Genomic DNA, 21,188 nt, shown 5'->3' with positions numbered 1-21,188 from the left:
GACACATTAACATCTTCAGTATGATAGGAGACAGAAGGAAAAACTTGTCATCCTCTGTGGCTTGATACATTGCTGTAGAAAGTTTGAGGCAGTGTGTTGCTCAGCTTTGGATCCCGGGACGTCCCTGGGTGGTAGAAGAGGATAAATCTTTTCTGTCTTTGTCAGAGGCAGGACAGAAACTTGAAAGACAGAGCACCAGGACAGAAGAACCCAACAGAAGAGAAGAACAAGATGCTTCAAGATGAAGTAGAAACACGAGAAAGACAGAAATGTATTCTGGATTTTGCTTCTGTCTATATTGACTAAGGAGTCAAATTGCTATGTAATTATACTTTATGGACAGTTACAGAAAAATATAGAGAAACAGAGTTTATTAACTGTATGTAACAAAGCAAAGCGACAGGCTAATGATAAAATGAAAACAACAGCAAAGAAAAGCAAATTCAGCCATTTTTGGTTACTAGATACAGTATCAAATGAAGGATGGCCTACTAAGTTATACTGCTTAGCGATGTGGTGATGAAAAGCCACCTCAGAAGTGGTTTAGAAAAAATGTGGATGTCTTTTGCCCGGACGCATGTCTACGTGTTAGGAGAATACTCAGAAGAAAAACGTTAGAGGGGAGAACAGCCATAATGCTGATCTGTAGCTCAGCACATCCACAAGCCATTCACTTTCAATTACGGAGACTGGTTCAATCAGCTTCATGCTGTTATACAAACTCTACTGCCCTTTACGAAACATTTCTGAAATGTCATGGAAAATGTTGGAGAGGCGTTCGGCACAAGGTTGGGGTTGATGAGCTCTGCTGGGAACCAGCCTTATTAAAAACTTATGGTGCCACAAGGACATGGCTGGTTGCAGAAAATACAAGGCAGTCTGAGTGTTAACCGGAGAACAAAGTGGCAGAAAGTCGATCTGTCGCAGACGCACCTGTTACACCTCTCACAGTCCATCTGAGGTTCTCCTTCCATCTCTTCCTGCTTCAGTCTACGTTCCATAGATACATTACATATTTACATACTCTATTTACAAAGTAACTGTCTGACGTTTAATCCATTAAAACTATTTTCAGTTTCAGATCAGCAAGCATTCCTGAGTGATGAAGGTGAAGGAAGCTGGACTTATTTTCTTTCTTAAAAATGTTTCACTTTTCAACCAAATGGCTTCTGACATGTTTGAGAATAAACTGGCTTATAAGTTTCAATCTGAACAATCTGAAGAACAAGTTTCCAGTTTCAATCTGTCATACAACCGCTAAGGTTATTATTGGGGCAGTTCTTACACCATTCCTCACAACTGGGTTAGAAAAAATGTTTTGCCTAAAATGCTTTACAAATTCAATTGCAAATAGTTTTACGAATAACTTAAAGGGTTAAAATGAAATTTGATCTTTAATAAACCTGGAGTTACAGCTTCTTTTGTGTGATGTCAGTCTGTTTTATTTGCTTTATTTGCTAAACCAATCCCACTTTGTACAACAAAGACAAAATAATTTTACTATATGTATTTCACTAGAAAAAAGTTTAAACTTCTTTGCATTAAGCTTGTTCAGCTGTTCGAGTTGATATGTTTTCTGGTTACTCCCTCTTCTTTGGCTGTTCATAAAACAAAGAAATGCTTCTTGTTCAGTTTTATTGTAAAATCAAAGCTGGAGTCAGAACAGTACCATTTTCCTCTGTTTAAGAATCCCCACAGGCATTTCCTCCATCCTTCTGTTTCTTCTTCTTATTAGACCTCATTTCAATATTACTTCCTATTTCACTCTCTTTTGCTCGCCAGTGTGACTGCATTAGGATTTATTACCTCTTTGTATATATTTATCTCTCAGTTCTGTTTAGCTCCTCCTTCATCTGGCACTCAGATGAAATTATTTTGATTGTTTTGTTGAGATATTAACAGATGGAGTCAACTTTGGTATTTTTTGCTACCAAACTTATGTCTTGATTTGGAGCTCCCTTGAAGTGTGAATATCTAGTGTGTTTCTCTTTAAAGGAGACAAACATGGAGCCATGTGTTGATCCGTAGCTTAACATCTGAATAAAATACATTGATATTTGTGGTTGTCATGTGACAAAAAGGAAAAGTATTAAAGGCCATAAATACGTTTGGAAGACTCTGTTGCATGTGTGTTTGTGTATCTGTTTTGAGTGGAGAGATGATTCAAAGGGGATACTCAACAAAAAGGTCAGGAACTGTGTAGTGGTGGCAGTGGTGATTGTTGCTGCTTGCATGCTGATGTGCTGAAAGTGTCAAAGTATGGAGTTAAATAAATGGTTGGAAAGCAAAAAAAAAAAAAGAAACACAACAAGAAGTGGAAGCAAGGGGTAAAGTTGACACCGCAACTTTGGATGATAAAATAGTTTCTCACTTTTTCTTATATTCACTTTCTGTTGGAAGTCTGTCATCTGTTTCCTGGAAAACAAACAAATTGGATGTCAAGGAGAAGAGAATGGGGATATAAAAAGTGAATCTTATGTATTTGCTCAGATGGACGGCGAGAGCAACAGGGGCGAGGGGAATAAAAGAATGGCTTCTGCAGACAGAGGAAAGGACCCTCCCCTTTGTCTTTCTCCTTATTTATTCTCCCTCCTGTCTGTCTGACGCAGTGGAGGGGAAATCGCATACATTTCATCATGCCCGGCCTCATACAGAAAAACCTTCCCTCCCTCTGCCCAGAATGCAGCCATGTGCCTCTCAAGTGCTGATAAATTGCCGCCCCCTGCCTCATTTTTCACCATCTTCTCATCAAACACACTGACAAAAAGCCCCTGCGCACTCCTCAACGATAACAAGAACAATCGCAGAGCCCCAGGAACGCGAGACAGGATGAGAGAAAGGACAAATGGGTTGGCAGATCAGGAGATTGTGTGGCAGATAAAGAAAGGCAGCAGAAAAACTGCGTTTCAGTATTTTTTTTTTTCTAAAGAAGAAAAATAACTCTGAAGAGCAAAAGATTTGTCTTGTTTTTCCACATTTGAAAGCTTAAAAAAAATGCTATATTTTATTGGATCAGAGTAAGATCTGCAGTAGCTTCAGGTGGATATCTGCAAAGTTTTGGGTCCTGGTTGTTTCACCGTTTCCTGTGCTGCTCAACAGCTGAGAATTTGATGAGTATCACTGCAGGAGAATACCCACAAACAGCAGCTAAGCTACCTGCTGCAACAATATCATAATCTGCAGCAGCCATGTGACTGAGAGGAGCTCACTGTGGGAGTCCTGTCAGGATGAAGAGTCATGATATTCAGCACACTGATGTGTTCACTAGACTGCAGTAGAAAGGTTTGGGATGACACATCATGTCTTCATCTTTTTCTCATTGCTCTCATCATACCTTGACCTTTGTTTTTTCAATTAAGCTTTTCCTTATATCTTTTGTCCCCTGATGCTTTTAAAGATTACTCAATTGAGGGTGATGCATTGCAATAAACAAGTCTTGACTTAAAAAAAAATAAAATAAAATTATCAACAAGGACAAGAAATGTTTACGTGACCCTTAAACAACTGCCTTTATAGGGTGTGATTGATCCCAGCTGTGTCTTGTTTCCTTGATTACTCCCCCTGTATTTAATCCCAGCTGTGTCTCGTTTCCTTGTGAGGTCCTCCTCTATTCTGTTGTCGTTAAAATTTTTGAGTACCGTTTACCAGTTGCTACCAGATTCTGAGCTCCTTGCCTGGGCTGCCTGGATTTTTGTACTCTTCATCATTAAATCATCATTTCATTCTACAAACCTGGGTCTACTGCGTCTACCTCACCACTTTACAACCCCCAAACATGACAGAGTCACTGTTTAGTTCTGGGAAGGACTAAAATACTACGTGACAAATCATAGAAAATCAAACTTTGTTAATAAAATTCAGTTTTAAGTCCTGATTTGATTTTAATGAAGTTTGATTAATGAAGGCTTTGGATAATTTATCAACTTTTTGCAGGCAAGGGGTACATATTTGCTGAAAAACAGAACCTTTACGAACTAATATAATAAATGTAGAAGCTTCAAAATAGAATATGAAGGTCGAGGTTTTTGGGTCAGAATAAAATAATGTAAATTTTATCCTTTGGTCTTCATAGTCATTATTTTAGCACACAAAACGTAAGTAGGAAAAATAACAGTGTTACAGCTGTGCAACTAACTATTATAGCTATTTATCATTTTGGATTTTTTTTTAGTTATATTACAGCTTCTTTAAGCTGTAATATACTTTGTAGAGCTCTTTCATTGACTTTATTAACACTAAATAGGTTGGGATTTAGTTCACCTAATGTGAGACCAACTCATAAACTGAAATGCGATCACATTGTATATAAATAGCACTGGGTCCTGCTGGGTTAACTGTGTTTTCATTTCACATTAAAAGTGAAATATTCTGAATGTTTGCTATCGGGACTGGAAGGACCATTAAAACATTAACATGTATAAAAGAAGTCTATTTATCATCAGACCTGCTTGTTTCTCATTGGTGTGTTTGAATTACCTCTCCTGAATAAAGTTGCATGTGCGAATTGACTGAAACATATTTAGTACATCAGCGACTAATGAACTGGAGTCTTTTGGAAAGGTGGAAAATCTGTCCCATACTCTCCGGCTTAGGGTTTTATTTTTTCAAACTGTATCTATATTCTACTTTGTTGAGTCACACACCTTCAAACGCTGTTCACTCTCTGTTTCATCTCTTTAAAGAGAAACTTTGTCAGTAATTCTCCCGGTTAGATGTAGCAGATCTAAAATGTTTTTGTTCTAGAGCGGAGCGCATAGTCATTTCATGCTCAATTGACTGTGTGTTGAATTAATGTAAATTATACTTTTACACAATTAAACACAAAATTTGATGAGGAAATATTTTTCCCTAATTCGGACAGCTCTACACAGAGCATTTTGGATAGAAAATGTTAGTACGCTAAATCAGAAAATTGTTAAATGCATAAACACCACATTGCAAAAAATATTCATTTATCTGCATATAACCTTGAGTGACACTCTGCAGCTATTACAGCTTCAACTCTCTCCTCACACCCTCACACAGGAGTTTAGTAGTGCGTTTATGTGGATGTTTGACCATTCTTAAAGAAGTGTATTTGTGCGGTCAGACACTGATGTCGGATGTGAATGATAAAGCTTGTTATTCAGTTAGTGACTTCATTCATAATGCTTCTCACAAACATTTGCTCACTTCTCATATTTTAAAGTTTTTAGGGTTCGGGGGTTTAATTGCTTTTCTCTCTTGGCTGTGATCATAGAAAAAAGAGAATTCATTATGCGCACATACACCCGCCTTTGCTCGCACATATATCATGTCACACTTTAAAGAAGGTGCAGCCTCTGGGCTTCTGCCCTGCAGCCCACCTGCCATGCCTTGTCATCCGTAAGCCGTAGTGAGCTGTGAGCAGATCAACACGACTCATGGCAGCTCATGTTACCGGTGACTTTCCCAAAGACACTGCAGCGAGCTAAATGTCTCGCTGCCGCCACAAGCTCATTTGCATCAGGGTAAAAAAAACTGTTTTCCTGTAGGGAAAGAGGGAAGTGCTAATGACATGAGTTTGGAATCATAGCTAGAGTTTTTGTTTTAATTTGTTGCACGCAAAACGATGCTGTATTTGTGATTTCGTTTCCAACGAAATTGTCCTCATGTAGTATGATATCTGCACACCGCGAAATCTTCACACCTGAATATGAAGAGTGGATTGTTTGTTGCACAACATTGTTCTACTTGTTTCACAAGTTCTCTTCAGTGGTGGGACGTGTGATGACAGATGGACTCTTCATCCTCTCTATGGAATAAAAGTTAAAGAACTTTTTACATTAGTTTAGAAAACCATGGATGCACTGTTAGCACATCATCTCCTATTAAACTGTTTTCTTTATTCTTGTTTCATTCTAAGCATGCTATGCTAAACCTTATGCACTTGAAGGTTCATTAGAAGAGTGCTGCAAAATAAGGGAAATAAATAGAAAGTGTTTTGGGGAGAGGTGGGCAATAACTAAGTTGGTAATACTAAAGATAAAAAAAGAAAAACTGTTGAGCGGAGTCCCGGTTTGTGACGTTGTAAAACAAGTGACAACTCTCTCACAGAGGGTTCTGGAAAATTAAAAGGAGCCCAGAAAGAAAATACATTGAAGCAGGAAATCAGGAGCAGCAGAAAACATGAGAGCATGGTTGGTAAAGGACAAGTCTGTGAGACAGGAGGAAAACAGGCTTTGAAAACTTTATCAAGTTCTTTATATACCAGCTGGACACAAACGCAGAAAACCAAACAAGCTGTATAAACACCTCGACTGCAGCTGGTCTGCGTCCAGCTGAACTAATCCAAAATCATATTTGCAAGAGCTTGCAGCAGTTTTTTTTCCAAACTTTTCAAATTCCAACTCTCAAATATGAGTGACATCAGTCAATCCAGCTCTTCAGTGAGGCTCGTGTCCCCTGCTGCTGCTCACTGTGTGGAACAGATCTGGGTGTGTTTGAACCCCGCAGGCTAGAGCCCAAGTAGGGGCCCTATCAACAAATCCTTTTAGGTGAATATAAAAAAAAAAAAGATAGTTATGTGGAACACATCAACTTTAAGGTCCTAAGTCTCAAAATGTTAACTTAACCAGGACTGAATGATGTCAGGAAACCTCCAGTGGAAAACTCCACTGAATCTTGCAATGACATCATCAATGTCTTGTTAGCATTTTCCAGGCTTTAGAAAGCATCCAAAATGGACGCATGCCTTTGGGTTTGCCTGTAAACAGTGAGCCGAAACACAGACGACATCATGTCTTTAGAAGTTTTATTCACAGCATTTAAGTTATATTGAGGCACACAAGTGGATGTCGACTCCTCAAGCACAAGGCTTCTTGTGTAGCATCATGGAAAAAGCAAAAGGTATCAGCAAAGATATCAGGGAAAGAGTTGCAGACCTCATAAAGTCTCATTCATCTGTCATCATCATCATCATCATCATCATTCTTCTCAAACATTTGCTTATTTCTCATGTTTTAGAGAGAAGAAAAGGGTTTAATTAATGTTTTTTTTTTCTGGGTTGTGATTGTGGGGAAAAAAGATCAGTTCTACCTTTTCTCTCGCATGTGTCACAATTTAAATAAGCCGGAGCCTCTGGGCTTCTTCCCTGCAGCCAACCTGTCATGCATTGTCATCAATAAGCCTTAGTGACACGAGTCATAGCAGCTCATCTTGCCTCTGACTTTCACAAGTTAGAAAGAAGCAAACAGGCTGTGAAAACTTTATCTACAGAAACTAAAAGTACATTTACTCCAGCTCTGTTTAAAGTCTCCTTTAATCGACCATTAGCTTATTTGTTAAACTCTGCAGAGTCAAATTCTGATATGAACCAAAAAAAGACAAATCCGGTCTGCCTAAAAGCCTGGTGCACGGTTTGAATGCATATATGAGTGCAAGCGAACCGGTGATCTCTCCAAAAGCAGGAAACAAACTATAGCGCAGGGCATTCTGGGTAAGTACAACCAAAACCAACGGGCGAGTCTAACTGTAGAGGGAAAATGGCTCAGATGGTTCCATGTTGTTTCTTTCAGTGGTTCTTGGTGTTGCACCACCACAGGCCAGACGAGGAACACATTTTTCAAAGGGCTTGGTTCATTTGACACAGTGCAGTGTGAAAGCGAAACACACCAACTGAAAATGTAGCAAATGTTGTCATGTTGCAGCTCGCTTTACACTTTCTGCAGTGATGGATGTATAATCCACAATTTTCAGTTTTTTTATAAAAAATTCTGAAGATCGAGAAATCTCTATGATATTTTATTTTTTTAGATATAGTTTTTCTTTGATTATATCCCTATGTTCAACCAATTTCCTCTGTCATTTATCCTCCACAACCTCTTTTTTTACCACCAAGTTATCAGACATTTTCTAAATTCAGAATGAAGGAGAATGTATTCATCAGCTCTTAGTGAGCAGAAATCATAAAATTACAGATGTAATATGGTCAAGACCAAATGCTAATTCTCTTCTCATTTATAAACACTGATTATATGGATGTAGAATCACCCATTCATTGAACCGAGACAGAATAAAACAGTGGATGTTTTATGTCTGGACGTAAATCAACACACGCCAAATGCATCGCCCAAAAATATTACATAAAAGTCTGTTGTACAAATTCTCATAGACTGACAGCCATCTCAGTATTAGTCTGTTCCCTTTTCATTTCCTCCTGCTGGATAAGAGACACTACTAGATTTATTGCAAATAATTCCTCTTGGGTAAGGAGCCTGTGGGCTTTAGCAGACAAGATGTTGATGTTATCACTGCCAGCAACAGTGTGTGCTCTCTGCTGCTCACTTTGAGTTTGATATACGAGGAGGAAATCCCTTCAAAGTCTCTGTAGATTTAGTTATTTTTGGAATATGCAACTAATGCTCTTACTGCTTTTAAAGTAATGTTATTGAGGTACACCACCACATAATGGGCATGACCAACGGTGCAGAGGGTCATTTAAATCCAGACGCATCCAATCTGGTTTTAGCAAAAATTCTTACAATATGATTGAGTAATTTTTAATTTGAGTGCTGCAAATTAAACTAAATAAATTAAACTAACTAAAAATTCATTGAGAATGTATGAATGCCGAGGATGTAAATCCCAAAGGTAAAAGGCGTCCATCTCATTCATATTGAATGTAGTGTGTACTCATACCGCATTCCCACTGATGCTTCTCCTGCAAGTGTCTGTCATAAATATTTTCCCAATATGTCAACTTCCATAAAATCTGTTGTCGCTGCCATTTTGAATCATGAAGTTCGAACATGCTCGGCCTCCGAGTTTGACTTGCAGCCTGTCACCGGATTGCAGATTTCACCCATCATTTTCTGACGCTCCAAAAGTTGGTCAGTGGTTCGCTTAGAGGCGATGCATCACTTGAGGTCTGCCCGGGCGCCGGGGGAACATTCTTGATCACGCTGCCAGAGCTTCATCAGTCAGGACACCGCTTGCGTCACGCAGAGCGGGTTTGACACCTGACACTGAAACTTCCCAGTGCACTCCAAGTTCTGTTTCATCACAGCAGACTCCTTAGTTAATCTGATATTTCAAAGGACTTATCAGACTTGTCTTCATCACCGTCTCATGACTGAACCAACTCTAGAATACAGATTCTGTTTCATCACCTTAATAAGTTGAAATTCAACATTAGCCAGACTTATCAAGTAATTTTAGATAAGTTTATGACTGTGTTTCACTTATAGAAGCATTCAACTGTAGTGCCAGCTCTTTTGTGACATCCTACACAATCATTAGTATCCCTGGTAAAAATCTAAAGTCTAAAATACATACTGCACAGTGAGCTTGAGAATATGCCCTCTGCCCTTTTCTCAAAGAGATCATTTTTATTTTTATTGCCCTGGGGACATTTGTAACTTCACACTCAGTATGTATCTACAAGTCATTTGAAAATAATAAAAGTGATAAATAATTTATAACACACAAGAAAATTATTTCATGAGTGAGTGAGCTGCATCCTCTTCGGCTCACTCATAAGATAATGTGTGTGCTGTACAAACACTAGACAAAATCCTGTATCAGGGTTCAGCAACAGCTGGCTTCTGTGTTTATTGATATGCATAAGTACATTTTTGTAGGATTACAAATCTCTGTGACCACCCCCACCTGCAAATACCTCAACGTGTTCTGGAGAAAGACGTGCACACAAAACTCCCTGAAGTCAGCACATTTCTCGATGCTGAACAAGCGTCCGAGCTGATTTGCCATGCCGGTCAGGCTTCAAACATCGTCAAGTGCACATAACATTAACCCGCGCACGCACACTCACAGCGATGTAAACATTAGCAATATTTTCCCATTTCCTCTGCAGGGCAGGAGGGAGAGCAGTAAATCTCCGGCCCTTCACTGGTAATAATCTCTTTTACACTTTACGCTGCCAAGAAGATGAATCATGGACGACGGGGTCAATGTGTGTGTGAGAGAGGAGAGATCTCTGAAGTGCCCTGCGAAGGCTGGCCTTCATGATCCTTGAGTGTGTGTGTTTATTAGAGGTGAAGACAGAGGCCAAGGTTCTTTTTCCCAATATTATCAGCAGACCTGCAGAGCTGTTTGTTATGCAGATGAACTTACACAGATTTACAATCATTAACAAAACACCGGAAATGACTCAGGTGACCTGCAAAGGGAAAATATTCAGAAAGATTTATAGTTTATATAAAATATATTAATTGGGACGCTAATAAAGTCATGTAAAATGAATCTTTAATTTGAGTGAAGCATAATCTCAACCACGTTTGGAAAAATCCCCCCTGTGAGCACATTTGCTCAAAAATAAAATACAGCCCACCTTAAATCTTTTTTCTTCTTTTTGCAAAATCACAGGTAGCATGATCATTGGCTTCCCTAAAAGCACCCATAAAATAAATACAATTGGAGAATTTATTGTTGAACTTCTAAAATTGATCAGATTCCTGAGGCACATCTATTTCGGAACTTACAACTTTATATTTTAATGGCATCACATGGGGGCTAATTTGTCCTGTGCCCACTTCACAGAATAGGAAAGACAAGAAGACGTGCTGAGTGTTGTCATGGAAAAATTACTATAAGGTCACATTTGCGTTATCAGACATTTCTAAATTCAGAATGAAGGAGAATGTATTCATCAGCTCTTAGTGAGCAGAAATCATAAAATTACAGATGTAATATGGTCAAGACCAAATGCTAATTCTCTTCTCATTTATAAACACTGATTATATGGATGTAGAATCACCCATTCATTGAACCGAGACAGAATAAAACAGTGGATGTTTTGTGTCTGGACGTAAATCAACACACGCCAAATGCATCGCCCAAAAATATTACATAAAAGTCTGTTGTACAAATTCTCATAGACTGACAGCCATCTCAGTATTAGTCTGTTCCCTTTTCATTTCCTCCTGCTGGATAAGAGACACTACTAGATTTATTGCAAATAATTCCTCTTGGGTAAGGAGCCTGTGGGCTTTAGCAGACAAGATGTTGATGTTATCACTGCCAGCAACAGTGTGTGCTCTCTGCTGCTCACTTTGAGTTTGATATACGAGGAGGAAATCCCTTCAAAGTCTCTGTAGATTTAGTTATTTTTGGAATATGCAACTAATGCTCTTACTGCTTTTAAAGTAATGTTATTGAGGTACACCACCACATAATGGGCATGACCAACGGTGCAGAGGGTCATTTAAATCCAGACGCATCCAATCTGGTTTTAGCAAAAATTCTTACAATATGATTGAGTAATTTTTTATTTGAGTGCTGCAAATTAAACTAAATAAATTAAACTAACTAAAAATTCATTGAGAATGTATGAATGCCGAGGATGTAAATCCCAAAGGTAAAAGGCGTCCATCTCATTCATATTGAATGTAGTGTGTACTCATACCGCATTCCCACTGATGCTTCTCCTGCAAGTGTCTGTCATAAATATTTTCCCAATATGTCAACTTCCATAAAATCTGTTGTCGCTGCCATTTTGAATCATGAAGTTCGAACATGCTCGGCCTCCGAGTTTGACTTGCAGCCTGTCACCGGATTGCAGATTTCACCCATCATTTTCTGACGCTCCAAAAGTTGGTCAGTGGTTCGCTTAGAGGCGATGCATCACTTGAGGTCTGCCCGGGCGCCGGGGGAACATTCTTCGTCACGCTGCCAGAGCTTCATCAGTCAGGACACCGCTTGCGTCACGCAGAGCGGGTTTGACACCTGACACTGAAACTTCCCAGTGCACTCCAAGTTCTGTTTCATCACAGCAGACTCCTTAGCTAATCTGATATTTCAAAGGACTTATCAGACTTGTCTTCATCACCGTCTCATGACTGAACCAACTCTAGAATACAGATTCTGTTTCATCACCTTAATAAGTTGAAATTCAACATTAGCCAGACTTATCAAGTAATTTTAGATAAGTTTATGACTGTGTTTCACTTATAGAAGCTTTCAACTGTAGTGCCAGCTCTTTTGTGACATCCTACACAATCATTAGTATCCCTGGTAAAAATCTAAAGTCTAAAATACATACTGCACAGTGAGCTTGAGAATATGCCCTCTGCCCTTTTCTCAAAGAGATCATTTTTATTTTTATTGCCCTGGGGACATTTGTAACTTCACACTCAGTATGTATCTACAAGTCATTTGAAAATAATAAAAGTGATAAATAATTTATAACACACAAGAAAATTATTTCATGAGTGAGTGAGCTGCATCCTCTTCGGCTCACTCATAAGATAATGTGTGTGCTGTACAAACACTAGACAAAATCCTGTATCAGGGTTCAGCAACAGCTGGCTTCTGTGTTTATTGATATGCATAAGTACATTTTTGTAGGATTACAGATCTCTGTGACCACCCCCACCTGCAAATACCTCAACGTGTTCTGGAGAAAGACGTGCACACAAAACTCCCTGAAGTCAGCACATTTCTCGATGCTGAACAAGCGTCCGAGCTGATTTGCCATGCCGGTCAGGCTTCAAGCATCGTCAAGTGCACATAACATTAACCCGCGCACGCACACTCACAGCGATGTAAACATTAGCAATATTTTCCCATTTCCTCTGCAGGGCAGGAGGGAGAGCAGTAAATCTCCGGCCCTTCACTGGTAATAATCTCTTTTACACTTTACGCTGCCAAGAAGATGAATCATGGACGACGGGGTCAATGTGTGCGTGAGAGAGGAGAGATCTCTGAAGTGCCCTGCGAAGGCTGGCCTTCATGATCCTTGAGTGTGTGTGTTTATTAGAGGTGAAGACAGAGGCCAAGGTTCTTTTTCCCAATATTATCAGCAGACCTGCAGAGCTGTTTGTTATGCAGATGAACTTACACAGATTTACAATCATTAACAAAACACCGGAAATGACTCAGGTGACCTGCAAAGGGAAAATATTCCGAAAGATTTATAGTTTATATAAAATATATTAATTGGGACGCTAATAAAGTCATGTAAAATGAATCTTTAATTGGAGTGAAGCATAATCTCAACCACGTTTGGAAAAATCCCCCCTCTGAGCACATTTGCTCAAAAATAAAATACAGCCCACCTTAAATCTTTTTTCTTCTTTTTGCAAAATCACAGATGACATGATCATTGGCTTCCCTAAAAGCACCCATAAAATAAATACAATTGGAGAATTTACTGTTGAACTTCTAAAATTGATCAGATTCCTGAGGCACATCTATTTCGGAACTTACAACTTTATATTTTAATGGCATCACATGGAGGCTAATTTGTCCTGTACCCACTTCACAGAATAGGAAAGACAAGAAGACATGCTGAGTGTCTATATGTTCGTACATGTAAGTCCAGTTTGTACTCCGCTTCTCAACCACTGACCACTGGAGATAGGCACCAGTCCCTTAACATACTACAACGATAAGTGGGTAGAGACAGTGGATGGATGAATTTTTCTTAGAAATTTGTCAGGAAACTAGAAACAGGTTATCACTTGTAAGAAAAGGATCTGCAACTAATGACCAAATTAAGACAAAGATCCCTTTCTCTGTAAGATCAAACCTTGCTACCCTGTTACCAAACGGCACTTTTAGAAAGTAGTTTAAAAAGAACTAAGAATATTGGAAATGTGAGTCTGAAAAAAAAAGAAAAAAACAGAATGAAGAAAATGAAACCATGAGTAGAAGAAAAATACTGAACAGTAAAAGTGAAATCTTCCATCCTTTAAAAATAAACCTTTACATTTAATTAAAGTTCTTCTTACTGCTAAATTCCAGGAAATTTAGCTCCAGTGTTACTAAGTAGCTCTGAATTCAGTTCACCGAAGCTAAAATGAATGAATTAATGTTTGTAATTCACCATCTAAACATACTGAATTGAGCTCACAATTTAATCAGGAACTAGTTCTCATTCATTCATGTTTTGTCTGAAATAAAGTTTCAAGTATATACAAGTCCTTATGTCAGTCATGAAGAGATTAATAATTTCACTACATAGTTTTGGTAACCTGCCTTAAACCTGCTTTATTCTTTTCTGTTGTCTTTGCTCACAGGAACTGTAGTTTCTTAATGTCTGAACACAGTATTGCTGGATAACTGCCAGGCGCTAAAATTTAACGTTGTGTTAGAAAAAGGGGACAGGAGGACTCGCTCACTGCATATATTTTGATATTTCTACAGCCATAAAATCACAATCCAGATGGCTTTTGATTATAAGGGGCTTAAAACATTACTATTTTCCTTTTTGATAAAATTATGTTTATGTTTAAGCGCTTCAGCTGACAAAAATCTTCTACCATGGAAATAAATAAAAGACGTGCTGTTTTTGGCTACGCTTGTATAATGCTCTGAGAAAAAAAAAGTAACTTTGCTAATTTATTCTGCATCTCTTCCATCTGTCTACTTTGATGACAGATGCAGTCTTGATCATATAAATCAATCACAATTAGCTTTAGTGTGTTAATTTTGCTGCTTAAGGCATAATCCTTGAGTTATTCTTATTATTACTATATTTAAGCCAAAGTAAAGTGAAGTGTAAAACGAAGCAAACATTAAGGTTGACTCTCACAAAAACTGCAGATATTTGGTGAGAGCCCAGCTGAACTGTCTCAGCTGCAGAAACTGAGGAGTCAACCAGGTTGTCAAGAAAAGCATAAATGTTTTATTCATCCATGAATAGTGCACCACTAAATGACAGTAAAATGAGATATGCTCCTCTAAGGTTTGTCATGTACCATACACACGTGTGCGTGTAGGCGTGTGTGTGTGTGTGTGCGTGTGTGTGTGTGTGTGCTTTGAGATCTAAGAGATTTGCCTAAAAACTAAATAGCACCAATTTGTAGCTTTAGATATTAGAAAACAAACCTGCTATGCAGTCCAATTCTGAAGATTGAAGAAGAGAAGTGCTAGGCTGGTGTTTCTGCTGCTGTCTGTGAGAGGCTTTAGTATAACCAACATGCTAACAGTAATATCTATAAAAATTTCAATATCGGTAATTTGAATATATTTACTGTGATTAATCAAAGCCGAGGATGAAAACATAGAAATAAAACCAGGTTTCTTGGTAGGACTGTGGGTTATGCTGAGCATGTAACATATTTAAAGCATCTGCATCTTTAAAATCTTCAAATCAAGTTGCTTAAATCATGAGAACAGTGTGCACGTAGTTTAAAAAAGCCACAAAGCAAACTTAAGTCCATGATTTTTATTTTTATGCAGCATGAGTGTGTTGACAGAACTAAGCCACTGACATTCATTCTAGCATGAACAGAAGCTGATATTGCTCTGCATGCTAACTACCATGTGGCTTACCAGAACAATATTTGTTTGCAGTCTGTCTTACAAAGAATGATCCATCATGATTCCCAGATGTTAGAAGCTTGTTTATGTTTGTTAAAATTCACTGATTCGTTGCCCTGAAGACTCTCTCACACATGTATAAAACAGTTTACAGACACAGCTTTTCTTTAATTGGCTACATTAGGTATTTTGTGGCATACTCAGCCACTGCCCAGAAAAGCTCAGTTTAACAGTAATAAAGAGAGTAGAGGTAATACTAGACATGTACCAAGAGAGATTTGATACGTTTAAGATTTATTGACTGATTTCCAGAACGACCTCCTGACTTTTCTCTTTAAGAACTTTATTTGAAGAACAGCACAGCGGTGATGTGTCTCTGTTTGAGAGAGCTGATGCTGAATAAAGTGGTACTGCTAATTAAAAATATGTATGCGTTTGGATCACCTTATATAAATGTATCAATGTCAGGAGAAGACAGATAGTTAGAAAAACAAATGAACAGACGGATAGCTAGCTAGCTAGCTAGTTAGCAAGATAGATAGATAGATAGATAGATAGATAGATAGATAGATAGATAGATAGATAGATAGATAGATAGATAGATAGATAGATAGATAGATAGATAGATAGATAGATAGATAGATAGATAGATAGATAGATAGACAGACAGACCTAATTCAGATTGGTCATCACTTTAAGTGACAGAGTAAACAAAACATATAATCTCAATAACTGTTTGTGATGTGATATGTTTGTATAGTGACAGTCAAACTTGGCACCGCTTCAGCTAAAAATCAATTGTATCACCCAGACCTTGAAAATATTAGACAGCTGAAAACCAAAGCTCCAGGTTGAAAATGGTTAAATTCAAAGCGACTATCTTCAAAACAATCTTTGCCAAGACACTGTGGACCAGCAGCTTTGTACTTTTCTGCCAATTGTTCACCTTGACTTTTTATTTCATTTCAGAGGTAACCCGTAGCAACACTATCAATAATTTGGGACTCAGTAGATTTCCGCTTCCTTCATCCTTCAAAGACCTGAAGGCTTTCCTTTCAGAAGAATAGTACAATATTGTTCGACACTCAGCTGCTGCTGAAACACAAACACATTGTGCTCAATACAACAGAGTTTTAATTTTTTGCTCTTTATTGCTGTGCTTCATTGGGACATTCATGTCTGCATGCGTGGCATTGCATCCACCTTGAAAATGTCAATAGGGCATAAATCTGTGGATGTTCATAATTCTGCAGCCATCTAATTAGAAATGATCCATAATAGCCTATTAGAGCAAGAGCATTCAACTCTAATTGGGTTAGTCAGAAGCTATCAAAGCTGTTCTTGAAAGGAGATGTTGGCTCCCACTCATTTCTCTTTCATCCACCATAACCTTTTGATATACAACACAGTCAATGTCAAAATGTATCACAGCAAGCAGGAGTTCACATTAAAATGAGGCAACACTGAAACAATGTTTATTACTGCCTATTAAAAGAGACAAGTGGTGAGCTAGCAAAACATTTTTTAGGACATGACAAAACAACTTTTTTATGTTAGGTTTTACCTAAAATGCAATAAGCTTTGATTTTAATTTTTTTTTTCCCTTTTTTTTTTCTCTGAAGAGTCTTTTTGCAGCGCTAGTGGCTCATATTTTTTGTGACAGTAGGCAGACAGGAATGAGGGTGAGGAGAGGGCAGAGGACATGCGGCAAAGGTCACCAGGACCAGGAGTCGAACCCGCGACGTCCGCGTCGAGGACTAAGGCCTCCAAAGGGGCGTACTAACCCCCTGCGCCACCACCGCACGCCCCAAGCTGTGATCTTTAACTTTGTTTTCTTTTATCCTCAATATCTCCTGCATTCTAGCAGATGATAAGCAGGCAGCATTTTCTATCTATCTTCAGGCCAGTTAAATTGTGCTTAAAAGTAAAATTGTAAAATTGTGGACATAAAATGATCTTTAAAAAAGTTTTGAAGTTTGAATTGCATTTTATGGTTTGCCTATTTGCAACTAAGGCAAAGTAGATTTTTTTTAATCCTAGTGTTGCATCTTAATTCCTGCTTCACATCCTTTTAAGAAGGAGTTCGAAAAATAAATAAATTAAAAGCATATATTTGCACGAACTCTCGCAAACAGTACCAGCTTTTACAGAAAATTGGAGTAGCATGAAAGAATCAAGGAAACACACCAAGGATGTTTTTGATGAGAGAATAATATTATAACATAATCGTCAAGAAAGACAATTTTACACACTGCCCCTTTAAAAGCCTGCAAATCCACTCGCTCCAAGTTTTAGTAGTTGCAACGTTTCCTTGTGAACTCCTTAATCTTTAGTTTAGTTTTCTACTTTTTTACAGTTGGGATTTTGACTCAGCCATGACAAGACTTAAATATTATTGAATATTACAACAAATATTACTTCCGGTCAAAAGAAATAGGTTGAACTAAAAAGAATTTTCAAGAGTTAATCTACTAGGGCGATAGGTAATTTTTGGCTCAATTGTACAGTACATTAAGCTCACAGACAATAAACAGTGATAAAGAACTGGACACAAAGTGAGACTTCACAAAAGACAATTATTCTACTACAGAGTAGAAATATATGAACATGGAAGCTTGTTTTCATGTCCTCCCATGTTAAAGACACATCTGTAATTATAGTAATGAGGTGATCCTAATTTAACAGCCGTAACGCAGAACCCAAACAATTATTTTACTAGTTTGTGTTCAGAGACTTAGTTCATGCTGTTTATTTTTCTTAATGGAGACTTCATTTATGTCATAATGCTGCCAATTCCAAATTATGTGATTGAAATGTTTACATCAGCAGTTTGCCAACTGTCTACACCATGAATGGTTTCTTACTAGGTCCTATACCTATAATAAATCTTTCCAACAGATTGTTAATAAAAGCTTGGATTTCACACTCATTCACACATTAAGCAAAAACATAAAGATACTGACTGTGTGACAGCAACAAATAAGGAAAGAAACTCACCCATACAAATGATGCTGCTTTCAGTGGCTCTCAGCTAGCAAGCTGTTAGCCGAAGTCATAAACTGCATGATATTACTATTCCCCCGAAGAAACATTGGATGATGATGAAAATTTTTTGTTATCTTGGACTTATTGTTCTGCCGCTGCCCTCGCTTTCCAGTGAGTGTCGGTAAACAAAGTATTTTTGTTGCTCCTATTTTCATTTCTGTACATGTGTCAGCTTGTGGTTTATAGGGACCCCGGTGCAGAGAACGACTGTGGTAAAACCGAGTTCATTAATAATGAAATAAGGAAACTTTCAGGGAAAATTCACAGGGGCAAGCAGGTCATCGAACACAGAAAGAATGAGGGCAGAATCCGGAATGAAACAAACAAAAACCTGTAGCTCAAATACTGAGTCAACAGTGGGAAATGATTAACCAAGTGAACTAATTAGAGAAAATGTGGCACAACTATGGCAGAAGGAAAACAGAAAAACTGGAGGAGGGAAACTAATTACCACAAAGGGAGCTGATCTAAGACTCAAAATGAACTACAAACCAAAAAGAAAGAGACTAACACAGATCTAAAGGAAATAAATCCAAATGCACCAAGAACAGAAAATAAAAATGAATAAATGAAGAAACTATAAACAACAGAGTGAACTAATATAGCAAAGCCCTGCTGATGATAACGAACGAAATAATCTGAATATGTCAAGACTTAGAACAAAGAAGTCACAGAAACACAACCAACCGAGGATCATGACAGCATGTGCCTTCATTTCGACAATCACTGACAAATAGGCAGAAATGAAACTTGTATATAAAGACAGAGGTAGCTTTTAATTCTGCCTATAAAAGTTTGCAGTAAAGAAAACCTTATCCAGAAATTATTTTGCAGACAACAACATTGCCAGCAGTAAAACTAATAAAAAGTCTCTATAATCATCACATATATGACCTTAAGTGTTTGTATCTATGATGGATATCTCCTGTTATGTTAACATAAAACGCCCTGTGGCCGCTCTCTGCTTTTTTCTCTCTCTAATACAGACCCTGGGTTAGTTTTTTGTTATGTCGGCTTTCTTCCCATTACAGCTCTATTAGGTTGTTCCTTTATTGACCATTCTGCTTGTTGCCCAGAACTGTTTTACTGTAAGATGATAACAGCTCTCCATCTTCCCATTCCTTCCTCTCTTCCTTTGTCTGTCTCTTTAGCTCTCTGTCAGTTTACTTGCTAATCCTTCACCCCTCTGTTAAATAGTAAAAAAAAAAAAAAAAAATCCTGAGTTGTTTTTCAAAGCAAATTGCTTCTGTTGTGTAACCATGAGGCTTAAGCTAACAGGACTAGGGATGGCAATACAATGGCAGGCAAATTCCTCCTGCATTGTGATGGTATAACGTGTTTGTTACTGTCTGGTGAAGATCTCTGTCTGTAGTCACTCTCTTTGCACCATTCTCTGTTTTCTATTACCGGATCAACATGTCCTGTTTCTGTCAGCTCAGCAATATTAGGAGCGGTCAGTCAATCGACCACCTCGCTAGTGAGGTATTTCACAGAAGCTCGCCTCAGTGTGTACGGTGCACAAAAACAATAACCGAAAACCACGTGACTGGACATCAACTGTTTGACTTCAGTCTGACCGGTCATCCGCAGAGCTAATATCGGCTCTTATTGACATTCAATCGTGATGAAATTTCAGGATTTTACTGCCTGCTGAACTCGACACTCGACAGAGGTCTGTTTGACCTGTTGTGTGATTGGTCAGAAGTTTGTTTCTTTGTTTTTAATGCTGAAATTAATTCACTTCAACTTGTTCGCTTCCACCATCCAATTTTGTGTTTGCAGGATTCATGAATACTTTTGAGGAACTTATTGACTGAATTTTTCCAAGATTATGTTTTGGTCTTGTGAATTTAAACTGTTCTTCAGCCCATGTTTTCTGTTAACTTTAATTGTTGTAGTCTTAAACTCGCCGACATTTGTCCTTATTTGGTAAAATCACGTTTTTCATTCTGAGCATTTCTTTTTTTGAAAGAAATGCTACTCCTCTGGATTACTAACTGAGTTTTATAAATGAGGTGTTGCTGCTGCATCTATGTTGTTATGGTCTATAGAAACACAGTTTTAATCCCAGTCGCAGCTATCTCTCTTCTTTTCTTCCCTCCAGTTATTTTGTTGCTGTCCACTTTTCTTTTTTTACTACCAAAAACTGTTTTACGTTTAGTAGCTCCCAGTATTTCTAATTAAAAGTCCTCATTGAGTCAACCTGCAAAAATAAAAACCTGCAAAAACACCTAGAAACAAATAAAAACATTAAAACTCGACAAACTGAGCACGCAGTAACACATTTGGACAGTCTCAAGGATTTCTGCACTGTCACTGTTAAGTTTAAGACTTAAGGTCTTTTAAATATTCTGCTCTGAGTGGAAGTATCATCTCATGTCCAATCTGAGGTTAACTTCCAGCTCACTTAACCCAGAGGTACTTCAGAGATATTTGGTAAACAGTTGCTCTTGCAGGACTTCACACATAGAGAACCATCTGACTGGCAAACTACTGTTTTTGTGCATTATCAACAGTATTTTGGGACCAAATGGCCTTGAAGATTGACAGTATAGCTCTTTTTGTCCTTAAACAAAGCTGTCCCATTAGGATAGGTTTTAAATTTCATGTATTCCGCTAAATGATTTTTTTACTTTGTCTCCTCTCTTCTTATGCTAGGTTGTTGATGCTGCGCTTCAGAATCTGAAGATAAAGAGCCCCGGTCTCTGAAGACCCCTTAAAGGTCCATCTATGTGTGTTTGTGTGAACGGTAACTTTTAAAAGCACAGCTGTTTTAGCCTGGGCCAAGAAGAAATAGAGATTAACTGTATTTTCTTTATGCACTCACCCCATATTTAAGCTAGATATGGGTCAGAGTGACTCTTTTTATATTCTGTTCTCATTATAATTTTGGGTCACTC

General features: G+C 38.1%; 1 protein-coding gene across 4 annotated transcripts in view; it reads left to right on the top strand.

The window, feature by feature from the left end:
• LOC122830147 (endonuclease V-like) overlaps positions 1-21,188 on the top strand; it is a 46,685-nt gene extending 25,497 nt beyond the window's left edge. Inside the window, exon 9 of one of the 4 annotated variants that reach the window (XM_044115262.1) lies at positions 20,947-21,188. The gene's annotated coding sequence lies outside the window, so the exon portion shown is untranslated. Of the gene's footprint in view, positions 1-1,075; positions 8,906-9,832; positions 10,578-20,946 lie in introns of those variants that run through there. The other 3 variants (XM_044115263.1, XM_044115260.1, XM_044115261.1) reach the window with 3 other exon arrangements.

This window comes from Gambusia affinis, linkage group LG04 (genome assembly GCF_019740435.1).
Source record: "Gambusia affinis linkage group LG04, SWU_Gaff_1.0, whole genome shotgun sequence".
NCBI lineage: Eukaryota > Metazoa > Chordata > Actinopteri > Cyprinodontiformes > Poeciliidae > Gambusia > Gambusia affinis.
This window is presented reverse-complemented; position numbering and strand designations above follow the sequence as displayed.